The sequence below is a fragment of the Meles meles genome, chromosome 1, assembly GCF_922984935.1.
Source record: "Meles meles chromosome 1, mMelMel3.1 paternal haplotype, whole genome shotgun sequence".
Classification (NCBI taxonomy): Eukaryota; Metazoa; Chordata; class Mammalia; order Carnivora; family Mustelidae; genus Meles; species Meles meles.
This window is the reverse complement of record NC_060066.1, coordinates 79,246,830-79,263,617: the sequence shown is the minus strand read 5'-3', so window position 1 is coordinate 79,263,617 and position 16,788 is coordinate 79,246,830. Positions and strand designations below refer to the sequence as shown.

The 16,788-nt window shown below is 40.8% G+C and overlaps 1 long non-coding RNA gene across 1 annotated transcript in view; it reads left to right on the top strand.

Annotated features, from left to right (window-relative positions):
* Nucleotides 1-947: 947 nt before the first annotated feature.
* The window catches only part of LOC123954623, a 65,795-nt gene continuing 49,954 nt past the window's right edge, over nucleotides 948-16,788 (top strand). Inside the window, exon 1 of the long non-coding RNA XR_006821104.1 lies at nucleotides 948-1,062. This is a non-coding gene — a long non-coding RNA (uncharacterized LOC123954623). The remainder of the gene's footprint in view (nucleotides 1,063-16,788) is intronic.

Below are 16,788 nucleotides of genomic sequence, written 5' to 3'. Positions count from 1 at the left end.
GGCATGCAAAGCACCCCTCCAAAACAGCACAGTGCAAAGGGGGATGCTTATTCTATCTGGAGTCTGTTTGTTTGGGCCAGGGCTGTCATTTTCCCATAGTGTCTTCATTTATTATGCTAACTGACTTTCCAAGGGCAGGCAGAAGGGTATCTGCTCTGTGAATTATTCTCGGTTGGGGGGCTTTTAAAAGCAAACCTATTTTGTGCCCAAACAAAACCAAAAATCAATGTGTTTCTTTTCAAAGATGGGAGGGTTAATACCATGGTTGTTTTGTTCCCATCCAGTTATGTAACCTTGGGAACTTGTTTCTTTGCTTTCAGGATTTGTACAAAACACATTAAAGCTAAACAATAGGCGGGAGTCATAGAAGCAACCCTGGAGCTGTGTCTTGGAGTTCCTCCTCCTGGGTTTGGGAATCTCCAATTAGTTCTATCTCAAGTGCTGACTCCCTGTGTGTGTGTGTGTGTGTGTGTGTGTGTGTGTGTGTGTGCTTAGTTAGCTGGCATGCAACACACTTCCCCAGGGTTGTTTCCTTTTTCCTGAGATATGGCGAAGGGTAAAGTGTCGGCGTCACATGGATACAAAGCATTTGATTAATGTCCAAGTCACCGCTGTGGCTGTCGGAGCTGCCTCTCCTCCAGCCCCGGCCGCGTGAGGCCAGAGCCATGGGGCTCAGCCTACAGGTCCCGGGCAGGGGCCATCTCCTTGTCTGCTCAGAGCCTCGCGCCTCCCGCGCTGGAGTTCCAGCTAGCGCACTCTACTCTCCCAACACCCCAGCCTCTCTCAGGCATGTAAAGTCGCCCATACCCCCTCCGACTTCTCAGAGGCAGCAACTTTCCCCTCTGGCCGGTGCGGGGCGGGGCACCAGTCGGCACGCGGCATAGCGCGCAGGACCGCAGCCCTGCGTCCCGCCGCCCACCGTGACCAATGAGAGCCACGGGGATGCCAGCGCCAAGAGCGCCCAGGACCTGGAGAAACAGCTTCGCCTGCGCCTGTTGCATGCTCAGCGAGCTCCAGAAGACCGAGCGGGACTATGTGGGCACGCTGGAGTTCCTGGTGTTGGTGAGTGTGTCCCCGCGCGGCGAGGCAGGGGGTGGCGGGCGGCGCGAGGCGCGGATCCCGGAGAGGCCGCTGGAAGCGCGCGTGGCATTGTCTACTGGGGGACGGGGTACCGCTCCCAGCGTCGCGGGACCATGAACCCGCGCACGGACACTATGCTCGCCCGCGCGTGGACCCCGGGCGGGGCTGTTTCACGCCTGGACACGCAGTGAGTTTGCCAGGGCCTTGGAGATAGGCGGGCTTGAAAAGTTAGCTCCAATGGGAGAAGGCTCTTGTCCCCGGAATCCCTGCTTACCCCATCTTTCCTCACTCTTTACCCCGTCCCCGGCTGCCTTATGTAATTTTTTTACCCTCTTCTCTTCCTCCCCTGGGATTTTAAGACTTTGGCTTGGTGATTAAAGTCAGTTTACCACATTCAGGCACATTTAGTTAAAAGAAAAAAAAAAATCCTTGATTGCTTTAGAGCTTGAGTTCATTATTCAGATTAGATGGCAGCGAAGTCCCTTAGTTATAATAATCTTTGAAACATAGGATTCTGGCGGGGGCTAGAGAAGGAGCAGCGGGGTTATGATCTCTAGCGGCTGTTGGCTATTAAAGCCACCTGTGGTGCTTACCCTGTTCTAGCTCTGCAGTCTCCTACCCCCATCCTCCATCCCGGGTTTAAATTTGCTCCCCGCTCAGCTTCTGGATTCTCTGTTCACACTGAGCCCAGGAGAGTAGTATAATAAAACTAGTGTCAAAAAACTTCAAGATTTCATAGAAAGAACTGGCAGGAACTTTGTTTCAAAGTTTCAGCTTGACGTATTGGAAGGCTGCTCTGGAAACGTTTCATTCATTTTAGAGCCAGAAGGGGCAAAACTGAGTGAAAGAAACTTCTGAGACATCACTCAGAAATTGAATTTTTTCTATTCATTGTTGCAAAGACAAAAGAGCATTGGCTCCTTTCCACCCAGATGCCTGGGCGAGCATAGGACTGAGGAGCTCTTAGCCTTTGCAATCTAACTCACATCTTCAAACCTACTGCTCCTTCCACCTCCGTGTTGCATGCCCTCGTGGTCCAAAGGGAAATGTTTCAAAGGCCAAAACTTTCCGCTCAGTGTTCTGTAAGATGTAAACTTTCTGCTTATAATTATGGTAGAGGAATTCACTTCTTTGCTATGTCAAGAAGGAGAGAACAATGTTTCAACACAGGTTGACTTCTGGTTGACTTCTCAAATTAAAATCAGTATACCTGAGCCCCTGGGGCCACATTCTTTGGAAATATTTAGATATTTGAGAATATATGGGTAATTGGTGATAAATTGGATTGTTGTACACTTCCATGCAGCAATGTTCTAAAAAGCATGTTTTTAAGATTTGACTTTTTTTTACAAAGTTATTACAATATTATTGACTATATTCCCTATGTTGTATGTTTCTATGACATTTTATAATCAGAAGTGTGTACTTCTTAATCCTCTTCATCTATTTCACTTATCCTCCCACTCCCCTCCCTGCTGGCAACTGCTTGTTTTTTCTCTGTATTTATGAATCTGTTTTTCTTTGTTGTTGTTTGCTTGTTTTGTTTTTTAGATTCCACTGTAAATTAAATTATATGGTGTCTTTCTGTCTGACTTACTTCACTTGGCATACTACTATCTGTGTTGTCACAAACGGCCAGATTTAATGCTTTTTAATGGCTGAGTAATATTCCATTGTGAATTTCATATTCTATTCCATACCACATCTTCTAGATCAATTCATCTATAGATGGATGCATAAGTTGCTTACATACTGTAAATAATGCTGCAACAAACATAGGTGTACATATATCTTTTTGAGTTGGTGTTTTCATTTTCCTCAGGCAAACGCCCAGAACTGGAGTTACGAATCATATGATACTTCTATTTTTAATTACTTGAGGAACTTCCATACTGTTTTCCAAAAGGGCCCCACAAATTTACATTACCACCAACAGTGCATGAGGGTTTCCTTTCCTCCATGTCTTTACCAACACTTGTTATTTCTTGTTTTTTTGATACTAGCCATTCTGACTGATGTGAGGTGGAGATTTGACTTTTAATAGCTTCAGATTTGCCTTTCATGAAACTTCACTGGTGACAAAGTCCTTTGACTTTTGAAAAATCTGAGCCACTTCTTAAACTGTATTAGTTACTTCTTTCTAGAGGTATATGAAAAAAGTACTGTGTAGAGTCCTGAATTGTAGAAATAGAGATCTAACCTAATCTACATCAAAAACTAATTTGTTGATCTTTATTTAATATATGCGTTTTTCCTCTAACCTTAGCACTTGATTATTAAAATTGAAAACTTATTGCTAGATAGAGTTGGGTAAGAAATTGTGGGAGGGGACACATGGGTGGCTCAGTTGGTTAAGCATCTGCCTTTGGCTCTGGTCATGATCCCAGGGTTCTGGGATTGAGCCCCACATTGGAGTCTTTGCTCAGCAGGGAGCCTGCTTCTCTCTCTGCCTGCTGCTTCCCCTGCTTATGATCTCTCTCTGACAAATAAATAAATAAAATCTTAAAAAAAAAGGAAAAAAAAAGAAATTGTGGGAGGTATAAAGTAAATTAATTATATGTCCCTATTTACAAGTAGTTCATTTAATGATTTCATTCTTCTTATTTCATTCAGAAATTATGGACTCTTCCACTTTTATTTTTCTTTGTCCATTATTTTGTGCACGTACATCCAGTACTTATGCACAGACATGTTCACACACACACAAACACACTAATTGGCCTGTCATCCTAAACAAAATTTACCCTGACTTCTTTTTAATCATAATCATTGAAAGCCTCAGATCTACTTGTAATACACTTTTAGATTTTCTTTTCTGAGTATTTATTTTTTCATTATTATTTATAGTAACACTGAATATGCATGTATTATTACTTGTTCACCTTCTGTTGATGTAGTCAATCTAGTTCTAACTTTAACGTAAGCTAATAATATACCAAGCTTTAAAAATATTCAAACTCTTTGGCCTGGCAATTCTTTTACTAGGAGTCCATCTTGAAGGACTGATCAGAAATGTAGACAAACCATAAAAGTGATTTTTAAAAAAAGTTAGCACTAGTATTAAATAAGGGGTACATTTGTTGTAAAAAATCTGGTAGTGCATTTCTAAGTCAAATGTAAATATTTGTTAGATTAGTCATTGTTTTAGATTTCTGTCATTGTTTCAGCCATTAACATGCAGTAAGGGTAACTCTTATTTTTATTATGAAGAGATAGAAAATGTATTTTTAGTTTTATCAAGAACATATTTTTGACTTACAAGCCCATAAATAATCAAACAAAATTGTATTTTTTCTCTTGATGAAATGATCATATGACCTGAAGGGGAAAACTTTTCATACTAAGATCTTTTATACTTCTTTTTCTTTTAAAGATTTTTAAAAATTTTATTTGAGAAAGAAAAAGAGCATGTGATCATGAACCAGGGGAGAGGCAGAGGGAGAAGGAAAAGGAGAAGCAGAGTCCCTGCTAAGGGGAGCCTGACTGGGGTTCTATTCTATGACTCTGGGATTAAGACCTGAGCATTTAATTTGACAGTTAAATCAGTTAACCTGAGCTTAACTGACAGAGTCACCCAGGTACCCCTAAGATCTTTTATACTTCTAATTCCTTTCTGTTCTCATTTCCAACCCTTTCATTTTTTAAAGTGAGAACAACTTTCCCACCCCACAGATAGCTGGTATATAGAGTGATTCTCGCTTCCCATGGGATCTCTGGCTTCTTTTATTTCTTACTAGCCCTTCTATCCTTTTGTATTCCCACTGGGCTTTCAGGGCTCCATTCCTTGAGGAAACTTCATAATCCTGTCCTCTCTGCTGCCCCCCCTACCCCATCCCAGGCTACAGTGCTCACTGCTTTGTAGTTTCTTCTTCCCTGCACCAAAGGAGGCTTATACATGTATGTGTTTACTTTGGTCTCATTCTATTAGAATGTAAGCTTCTTGAGGACAGGCCCATATTTTACTTATGTGTTTTTCCACAGAATTTTGTGCAGTGCTTGTGAAATCATAGGCCATACCAAGATCAGGATGTCTTCCCAGACCCATCTGAGTGAACAGAAGAAGGGCAGAGCAGGGCCAGCTTCATGGGTGTGCATGCTGTGCGCTTTGCTCTGGGCTTCGTACTCAGAAGGACCTGGAACTTGGTTTAGAACTCTGCTAACACTGTCTTGAAATTTGTGCTAGTTTTATCTTTGAACTTGTGTTTTACAAGTGAAGTCCATTGGGATAGTAGAGTGTGAGTAGAGCTAATATATGAAAGAAAGAGAAAAGCTTTATATTTTAATACCTCTTTTTTTTAAAGACTTTATTTGACAGAGAGAGAGAATGAGAGAGGGAACACAAGCACGGGGAGAGGGAGAGGGAGAAGCAGGCTTCCTGCTGAGCAGGGAGCCCAATGCAGGGCTCAATCCCCTGACCCTGGGATCATGACCTGAGCTGAAGGCAGAGGCTTAACCAACTGAACCACCCAGGTGCCCCTATTTCAGTATCTTTAATAACACATTTCCCCCTGCTTTTTGAGCAAAAGGCCTCACACTTTTATTTTGCACTGGGCCTGGAAAATCTTGTCGACACATTTCACTCTGGCATTGTGGCCGGATGGCTGTGAACACTTTTGTCTAAAATGGGACACTTCTGAGGGTGAAAGGGAGTGTTATTAATAATTACACTGGGAAACAGATGTAACCCTGGAGTGTTCCTGGCAAATCAGAATGTGCTGTTCTTCCACATTGCGGGCACATGAGTTACATGTCTTGTCATAAACAAAAGATTTTGAAGTTTGTTACCTGTCTAGACGCTGACCTCAGATAGCCCAGAATCTGAGTCCTGTCTCTAATTTACTAGTTAAATTAGGAATGGACACATTCCTAAACTTTTCAAGCCCCATTTTCTTCATCTCTAAAACGGGGAACCAATAGCATTTCTCAAGGTTGCTGTAAGGATGAGATGATGGATGCTTTGGGCTCTGCCCAGTCCCTGACTTACGGGAGTGCCCTATATATGGTTACTGTTATTTCTTCTGATGCTACAGTTGCTACACAGAGGTACCCATACTGGTCAGCCTTAGTGTCTAATTTTTGCATGGGTGATATTCCTCTTTATACTTTCTGTCTCTGAGTCTCTTCTTTACTTCTTCCCCCAGTGTTTCCCCTTCTTTGCATGCAGTCCTTCTTCCCATGATATTCTTATTTTTTAAAAGATTTTATTTATTTACTTGTCAGAGAGAGAGAGAGAGAGTGAGCGAGTGCACACACAAGCAGGGGGAGTGGTAGGAAGAAGGAGAAGCAGACTCCCTGCCGAGCAGGGAGCCCAGTGTGGGACTTGAACCCTGGAATCATGACCTGAGCCAAAGGCAGACACTTAACCAACTGAGCCACCCAGGTGTGCCCCATGATATTCTTATACATACTCTGTTGACTTAAAACTGTAAGAACACTTTGCAGTCTATAAAACAACAACCATAGTTAGTATGCCATTTTACAGTTTATAGTAAATAGTTGCATATTTATTATCTGATTTGGGTTAATATATATGCCTCTTACTCTTTCAAATGGTGCTCCCTAGAGTTCCAGGGTTCTGTGGTTTGGCCCTCATAGAGGGTGAGCAGGAACTGAGTTGGATGGTTTCAGGCTTTCCACTCAACCTCTCCTAGCACAGCCCCACCTTCTTCTGATTTGTGCCTTTGCTAAAGCAGTTAGAAAAGCCTCTTACCTAGATAGTAAACTCCAAGAGAACAGGAGTGGTGCATTTTTCTCTTAGGTACAGTTTTCTTGGCCTAAATATAGTGGTGTGTAAATAGGTACACAGGGAAACAAACAAATCAAACAAAAGCAAACACACAGTTTGAATGAGTCCAAAAACAACTTCCTTCAGTCACGGTCTAACTTTTTTCAGGCAAGGATAAATGAATTCAACACATTACCTTTAGGTTTGTGCTATCCCGGCTGAATTGTGTGATCGTCAAATTCATATGCTGCCATCCTAACCCTCAGTATACAAATAATTACAATGCCATGTGGGCGAGGCAATGATAGAGTAATAAGCAAAGTTGCATGGAGGCATTAAGGGGCCCCTTCAGTCCGGGGTCAAGGGAAGTTTTGGGAAAGAGGTGACGGATAGCTTCTGAGGGATGAGGAGAATATGCCAGACTGGGAAGACAGCTAACTATCCATCCGGAAAGAGCAGCGTGTTCCGTGTGACCTTCATATGACATTTTGGGGCTGCTGGCATGACGGTGCATAGGCGATGCTGACAACTCTTTGTTGACGGAGACTGATAAGTTCTACATGCTTTTTGGATACTTTTGGGTATTGGTAGGAGGTGAAGTAAGTTCAGTCCAGTTTGAGAAGGATTGTGTGTTTAAGAATTCTTTCTCCCAAGACAACTATCATATGATCTCCCTGATATGAGGACATGGAGAAGCAACATGGGGGAGTAGGGGGATAGGAGAAGAATAAATGAAACAAGATGGGATTGGGAGGGAGACAAACCATAAATGACTCTTAATCTCACAAAACAAACTGGGGGTTGCTGGGGGGAGGTGGGATTGGGAGAGGGGGAGCGGGCTATGGACATTGGGGAGGGGAGGCGAACCATAAGAGACTATGGACTCTGAAAAACAACCTGAGGGTTTTGAAGGGTCAGGGGTGGGAGGTTGGGGGAACAGGTGGTGGGTAATGGGGAGGGCACGTTTTGCATGGAGCACTGGGTGTTGTGCAAAAAGAATGAATACTGTTACGCTGAAAAAATAAATAAAATGGAAAAAAAAAAAGAAAAAAAAGAATTCTTTCTCCCTTTCTTTCTTTCTCTCTATTTTTATTATTTATTTGAGAGAGAGAATGAGAGAGGAAGAGAGAGAGAGAGTATGAGGAGGGGAGAAGCAGACTCCCTGTTGAGCAGGAAGCCTGATGCTGGACTCGATCCTGGGACTCCATGATCATGACCTGAGCTGAGGACAGTCTCTTAACAAGCTGAGCCACCCAGATGCCCCAAGAATTCTTTTTTTATTTTTATTTTTTAAGATTTTATTAATCTATGTAAAAGAGAGAGTGGGGGAGAGAACATGAGCAGGGGGAGGGACAGAGGGAGAAACAGACTCTCCACTGAGCATGACCTGAGCCAAAAGCAGACACAACTGAGTCACCCAGGCACCCTTATTTGAAGAATCCTGACTTTAACTAAAAGTAGTAGGAAATCAATTGTGAGGGGACACCTACTGTCCTGTTAGTAATAAACAAATTTGAGAGCTCCAAAGTTGGCACCGGAAAAGGATGTCTTGTGGGATAAAGTTACTAGGCCAAGATTTCCTGAATCACTGTCTCTGAATTTCACCTTGGGATTCCTTCTCTCTGTTCCCTATGTCTACGACCTCTCTGGTCCTCAGCAATCCACTTAAGCATACAGAGAAGACCTTTCCTTGCTTCTCTTAATCTGGGACATGTTATAATCTTCAAAACATTATTCTTGAGTAGGGAAGAACAGAGGCCAGTAATCCTAGAAACAACATGAAACACAAACATAGTCCAACTTGTATAATAGAGATTCCTGCTCCTAACAAGGTGATCTTTCAGGGCCGGAGACTCGGAACTATTTTTATCTTAAGCCCCAAGGTAGTTCCTAACTGACCCCCTGGCTGGGCACTACTCCTGGGCTGACTTGGGGGAGTGCTTTGTTTTCTAAACATTAACTTGAACATGTATGTATGAGGATGGCCTCAGGACACTGCCCTTAGGATGTCTTGAGTCTCGTAGTGAATACACCTTCATCCATAATTCAGATATTTGGAATATTAATCATTATGGCCAGAGCCTACTCCCTATACAAAGGAATGTATTTTTAGTCTTATGGTTTCATCTGCATAGTTGTACCTTATTATAATGCCATTAATATAAGAATAGTATCTACTGAGATTAGCTTTGTTTCCCAGCAAGAGAATTCTGTCAGTAGGATTGAGGAATGAAGACTGGAGTCTGGTTCCCATTGGGAGCTTCTGCCATTGCATTGGTCCAGGTAAGAAATGTGGAATGTCTGATTTAAGACGGAAGCAATGAAGAAGATAAAAAAAACAAAACAGAATAAAAACCAAATAAACCACAAACAGGAAAACAAGCACCCACCAACTAGGAGACATCCTTGGTTGGAACTTTTGGTAGGTGTGTTCATTCAGAAGTGGAGGTTTCTGTAGAAGGGAGAACATTGTGTGGAACTTCAGCCTGTAGTTTGAAAACAAGATGAATACAAGGGACAGAAGAGCATTGGGAGGTGGAAAAAGGTGAATTTGGTTTTGGACTCGCTGGGCTGCAAATTCTGCTGTTTTTGAAGATATGAATATGAAAGTTAAGAAAGAATTTGGGGGGCGCCTGGGTGGCTCAGTGGTTTAAGCGTCTGCCTTTGGCTCAGGTCATGATCCCAGGGTCCTGGGATTGAGCCCCACGTTGGGCTCTCTGCCCAGCAGGGAGCCTGCTTCCTTTCCTCTCTCTCTGCCTGCCTCTCTGTGTACTTGTGATCTCTGTCTGTCAAATAAATAAATAAAATCTTTAAAAAAAAAGAAAAAAAGAGAAAGAATTTGGGGCAAAAATTAGAGTTCTAGAAATTAACTTATCATATTTTTTTGAAGTCATCAGGTGGATGAGATGCCCTAAGGGGATGAACTTGAGGAAAAAAGCCATAGAGACACAGGGTAGGTTGTTGGAAAGCCAGCATTTGAAGGATGGAGGAAGAAGTAGATTGCATTGGTGACCCAGACTGAGCCATCAAAGGTTGAAACAAAGAACCGGGAAAGAGTGATCTCTTGAAATCCAAGGAAGGACTTAGTAGTACCCAGGAGAAAGTCTTCCTAGAACTTTTGAGAAGTAGGTGGTGGGAAGACTGAAAAGGCCCCTGGATTTGGCAATTAAATGCCTGTCATTGGGCTTTAGTTCAGGAGTGTGTGAGCAGTAGACTGACAGACAATGAGCTGAGACCCCAGTGGAAGCTGAGGGATGAAGACCAGTGGAGAAAAAACTATACTGAGACTTTGTCAGTAAATGTAAGGGGAGAAGTAGGTTAGTAACAGAAGCAGGTGATTTTGTCGAGGGATGTTTGAGGAACTGCCATGTCACTAGGAGATAAAGAGGATCCTTGGCAAGATTCACTGCCACGAAACACCCACAACAACACATCGTTGCAGACTGTAATGCCAAGAGTGGGCCGGCTGTCTTGGATACTTTTAAATTTCTGCTGCTTCTCTAGTGTAGCATGTGAGGAACTGCTGGGATGGCCTTTGTGCCTCCTTTTGCACACTCACCAGCATCCTGCTGGGACAGTAGGGTGTGGTGCATGGTACAGAGCATGGGTTTAGGGAATCTGATGACCTGGGTTAAAGTCCTGGCACTGAAACTTACAAACTGTGTGTAACTTTGGGCAAATTACATAGCCTCTTTATGCTTGGTTTCATATTTGGAAAATACATTTAATAATATCTCACAGGCTGGCCTCAAGTTCAAATCAGCTTCTGTAGGTATAGTGCTGATAGGTAGTAAGGCTTTCCTCTTTTTCCTTTCTCGTCCTGCCTCACAGACAGAGTCTGGTGGTTGTTGAGGCTACCTAGCCTGCTTCTGGGCCCTTTCTCTTCCAGCCTGGAAGCATACTGGAGGTTTTAATAGATAAGTTTTAATAGAAAAGTCCTGAGGAGGCTGGAGGGGCCTTCAGGATTGCTGGTGAGGTGTGGTCTTCCAGGAGGAGAGGGAGTGGTAAGGGTGTGGGAGATGCGGGTTGGGAGTGTGTGGAAGGTGCAGAGTAGTTTGCCTCTGGGAGGAACAAAGGATGCAATGCCTAGAGTTATTTTAGAGGAGAGGGGAGTTGGAGGTTTCTGCCTGGTGACCTTTACTTTTCTATGAAATTGAACTATTGTTTTCTTTGTGTTCTGTTTTGTTTGTTTTTGCTGAGAGTAAGGCCTATGAAGACAGTGGTAAAGATTTGAAACATACACTTTCAAGAACAGTAAGGGGAACTGAACTCAGGTATCTGAGGTTGGATGTCTGACTGTCTTTGTGTAATCATTCTTTTATTTATTTATTTATTTTAAAGATTTTATTTATTTGACAGAGAGAGATCACAAGTAGGCAGAGAGACAGGCAGAGAGAGAGAGATAGAGAGGAAACAGGCTCCCTGCTGAGCAGAGAGCCTAATGTGGGACTCGATCCCAGGACCCTGAGATCATGACCTGAGCCGAAGGCAGCGGCTTAACCCACTGAGCCACCCAGGCACCCTCTTTTATTTATTTTTGCTATGATTTTTAACAATTTTATTTATTTATTTGAAAGTGGGGGGGAGAGAGAGCATGAGCGGTGGGGAGAGAGATAGAGGGAGAGGGAGAAGTAGATTCTTCTGCTAAGCAGGGAGCTCAACGAGGGTAGAGGGGGGAATGACTCAATCCTAGGACCCTAGGATCATGGGATCATGACTGAGCCAGAGCCAAAGGCAGAAGCTGTTTAACTGAATGAACCACCCAAGCACCTCATGCGTATTCTTTTAAAAGTGACTTTCTTAATGCAACATATAAATTTAGAAGTCAAAATAGAGAAGTAGCTTCACCTGATTTCTTATATTATGACTAGGTTCAAATCTTGGAAATAATGACATAATCATTTTTTTAAACCATGACACAAATTGTGTAGAACTTCTGTATTATTACATTTAATGCACACAGCAATTACTATGCACATTCTTTTGAAAAGGAACATTGATTTATCTGACAACATTTTGATAACATTACATTTTTTTCTCAGTACTGTCTTTTAGCATTGTTCTGTTGAGTGTTCTCTTATTATATACCTGGTTTATACTTTAATTCCAAATAAAATTGTTATATTTGAGTTTTGAGTACAATTAGTTTAACCTAAAAATAGTTGTTTCTGTTTACATGAATTCTTTAAAATTATTATCTATAATATTTACTTTTCATAATAGATGAATTTTTATTCTCAGTGTATTGTAATTGCATTAGCTATATTAAAATCAAGATTTCTTTGACTTATTATATTATTGCCTCAAACAATAACAAATTCAAAATCACCCCTTAATAAATGTTTCTTTGCTTAAAACTATTGTTGGGCCAATTTTCAAATGGTGTTCAGTATATTCATTCAAATCCTGAGACATCTTATAAAAACTTTTTTTTCAATTTTTTCCCATTCTCTGAACAATCATTGAATTTTATCCAAGAATTCAATGATTGTAATTTTAAGAAAATTGATATGTTAAGTTGAGGTTATGGTTTTTAAACATCTCTAGTTAGTATAGATAACTTCAGACTTTGATTCCATGCATAAATTTGTAGTATTCTAGCCTTACCATATAGCTAAGCATACTGTACAAAAAAGGACCTGTGTTGTTGGAGAGTAGCTAAGCCAAGGACATTATGTTCTGTCATCAATGTGAAATGAGTATTTTCCATTAAAAGACAACCCCTTCACTTGGAAAGGTTAAATGGTATAATACTTAAGAAATGACGGCATCGGGTTAAATTTAGAATACTGACATAAAAATATTCTCTGGGTTAATAGCAAAAATACAGTAATATAGAATATGAATGAGTAAACATTTTTATTTATTTTAAAACTTTGTTTCTCTGGGAGAGTCGCCTAAGAGTTGATGTCTGTGTTTGACTTTGCTTTGCTACTTTTGTTATTTTAATTATCTATTGAAGTTGTCTTCTTGACAGTAGAAGAGGCTTTATAGATGGTGACACATTTTCAGTGATTGTGCAAGAAATGTGGATGTTTTCCTTTGCTGCCTGGTAATGCTTCACCTTGGCCTCGCTTTCATGCTCCTTTGGTTTCTAGTTTTTTTCTTGTTTGAGACTATTGCCCCAAAGAAACAAATCTTAGGATTCCAGAAATAACATCTCCCATTCCAAAGTTTTTTTTTTTTTTTTTTTCTGTCAGTAGCACTTGGGGGAGAGCTATGGAAAGACATTTTATCATCTAGATGTTAGTCCCATACTTGCATATTCCAAGATTGCTTTAATAGTTCATTATTTCCCCAGAACTAAAATTATGGAAGGAAAGGGAATTTTCATTTTCTACACTGTGTATCTGTGTGTTGGCTTCTGTGTGACTTTAATATATTTTTATATGTTATGTAGGAATATTTTTGTATTCATATATTTATTCTACTAAAAATTTTTGAATATTTTAAACACTTTATGCCGGGGTTTCTAGTATCTCTTGAATAATGAGATGTCTGGCAGAGATTTCTAATCGCTCCCAATGTCCAATATTCTTTTCTTCCATAGTGATAAAAGTTTTAGCTCAGGCCATGATTATCTAACTTAAGATTGCATGTCTCAGCCTCCCTTGCTGTTAAGTGTGAGCCTATGAATAGGGTCTGGGTAGTGGGTTGTGAGCAGAAGTGGCATGGGTAACTTCCAAGGTGTACCTTGATAATGGAGGAGTATGCACTCTCTCCCTTCTCCCTGGGTGGTGTGAGGATGTGATGGTAGGAAATGAGGCAGCCATTTTCGACAACGATTTCATTGAAATGGAGTCACATGTTGAGGATAACAGAACAACAAAACAGAAAGAGTCCATTTCTTTACTAAAACAGTCTAACTGGTATCCTGTCAAAAATGGGTCTGTAAAAATAAGTCAGTATTTACTTAACTCTGCCCTAACATCATCTTTTTTGACATTTTTACATTGTGCTTCCAATTTTTCACTGATTTATGCAAATTATTAATGAATTGGCAAACTTTAATCGATTTTTCTGCCTTTGTCTTCACTGAGTAATCCTAACGTTTTAAATTTATTTCTAGCTTTTCTTTAATGAAAGTTCACCAGTGATTTCCCTGGAATACACTAAAACTACACTCTCTTTTGCTCTTGGTAAACTTTCTTTTTTTGTTGTTAGAAAAAGAACAGTATATTTATTTATTTATTTTAAAGATTTTATTTATTTATTTGACAGGTGGAGATCACAAGTAGGCAGAGAGGCAGAGAGAGAGGAGGAAGCAGGCTCCCCGCTGAGCAGAGAGCCCGATGCGGGGCTCGATCCCAGGACCCTGATATCATGACCTGAGCCCAAGGCAGAGGCCTAACCCACTGAGCCACCCAGGCGCCCCAAGAACAGTATAATTTTTAACCTATGCTTCTATATTTTTTTTTCCTGAAGGCCAGGTTTTGTGTGTTTGTTGTGTATATTTGTAAGAACATTTGTTCAGCTGCTTTGACTGAGGTTAAACAACAGTGGTTTAAACAACACGGATTGTTTGTGACTATGAAAGCCGTATGTAATCAACATGGCTTTTTGTGTGTGTGTTCTGTCTTGGAGCTCTGCTTATTTAATTTTTCAATTCGATTGCCTAACAGTATTTCAGAGGAGTAAGCAGCTTGGCTCTATCAGGTCATTGAGTATCCCAGTCCTTCTATCTTATTGCTCCACCATCCCCTAGGACCCATTAAATCAAAGTCTATAGGAGAGAGAGCCAGGCATCAGTATTTTATATAGTTTCTCCAGGTGGTTCCAATGTGCAGAAGGTTGGAGAACCAATACACGAGGGTCTTCTTGTCCATAGGGGTCGAAGCTGGCTTACAGACCCCTTTCTCATTCCAGCTCTAAGGGGACAGAGGCAAATTCCACACATCACTTTCACTCTCATCCCCTTGGCCAGAACGTCATTACATGGCTGAACCAGCTGCAGGGGAGACTGGAATAGTGCTATCTAGTTGGGTAGCCATGTATACGGCTGAAATTTGGGAAGTTCTGCACTAATATGAAGAAGTAGAAAATAAATATTGAGGAGCAAGGTGTAAAACTTAGGCTCCAGTGAAACATTAGGATTGGTTCTTTTTTTTTTTTAAGACTTTATTTATTTATTTGACAGAGACACAGGGAGAGAGGGAACACAAGCAGGAGGGACGGGAGAGGGAGAAGCAGGCTTCCAGCTGAGCAGGGAGCCCGATGTGGGGCTCAATCCTAGGACCCTGGGATCATGACCTGAGCTGAAGGCAGATGCTTAATGACTGAGCCACCCAGGTGCCCCTAGGCTTGGATCTCAGAAAATCATATATATTAATTCTTGGGTTCCTTTACTATAAGAATCTGTTCTACTTAACATATAATTTGGATTATTTCCCCCTAAACTAATATATTCTTGTCCACATAGAAATCTATCTAATATTTTGTCTATCTCTTCACATATGTTTGTAAGAGCAATGTAAAGGGTTTTTTTTTGTTTGTTTGTTTTTGTTTGGTTTTCGTGGTTTTTATTTTTGTTTTTGTTGTTTTATTTTCCCATTGGTTTTCACTACAGGAAGAATGAAGAGAGGGTTTGGAAATTTTGTAATTTACATGTTTGTAATTAAACATGTTTTTTTTCCTGAAGTCTCAAACAAATGATAAAACTGTCCCAGGAAAATCTGGAGATCATTTAATATGTCTTTGTTGTATGTCAGGCACTGGATATTCATGTATAACTCACAACTCCTTTCAAGGCTTGTATCATTTTAACAAATACCTAAGTATAGTCTGGTTGGTTCCTCAGTGAGAGAGGGGGGATTCTGAGCCAATCCATTGTGCAGCTATTCCAAGAGGTTCTGCTGGTATTTACTGGCCCAGGCATTTCTAGATTGTGGGAGCACTGTGATTAATCAGGACTCAGAGAACCAAGGCAGATGTTGGGATCAGGGCGCAGAACTTGTTGACTCCGGAAGTACACAGAAGCTAGAAGTCAGGAAGGGACAGTAGTTCATTTCAGGCAAAGGAACAAGAGCAAAGGAGCAACAAGAATCGCCTGGTCAATCCAAGACAGGGGTCAGAGCCAGGCAAGCACTCAGGAGCCAACAATTACCCAGAAGTCAAGAGTTTCCAGGACAGAAATGAGGAAATGCAATGAATCATTTAAAAATAGACAACCTTAGTTCTACTGTTGGATATCTGTTAGTGTATATCATTGCTAAGGGTGATGTCAGTGTGGATCATTTTGGATCTCCATGTGCTTAATTACTTACTACTTACTCTTGGTTTTATGTGTTGAAAGTGGCTCATGGGTGTCCTCTATATGATTAAATCATATGCTATTTGAAACAGGGATTAAGTACACACACGCACACGCACACCCAGACACACATCCTCACTCTTCAGAATGTATGTATTGTTCTGCATTCAGTGGATTTTGTATAATTGGCGTTGGTAGAAAGCATTAATGTAATTAAAACACAGAGAAAGTGAACTATAATTCAAATGGTTGTTATTCCTGGAAGTGCTCTATTTGCCAGGACTACTTCTTTTGATGGGATAGATGAGGGAGAGGAACAGGCATTGTGGTAATCCCAGAATGACGTTTGATAAATAAGCCACGTTCTATAGGTGGGGCCATTTTTCTTAGCTTCTAGCAAGGACAGTTAGCACAGCTGTATAATCTTAGAGTCCAGAAGGGAATCATGCTATGGATAGATGAATATAGCTTTCAAATAAAATATGAGAAGTTGATGTTTCTCATGTATATTTTGAAATAATAATTCTCACATATAAATTTTACCTTCTCTGTATGGTGAAATTTTCTGAGGATAGCAAATATTCTTTGGGCTTTAGGGCTGTTTTTTTTTTTTAATTATTTTATATTTAAAATTGACTTAATTATAAGGAATTTAATGAGTTATATTATCAGAAAAAAAATTTTTTTATTTGTTTATTTTCAGCGTAACAGTGTTCATTGTTTTTGCACCACA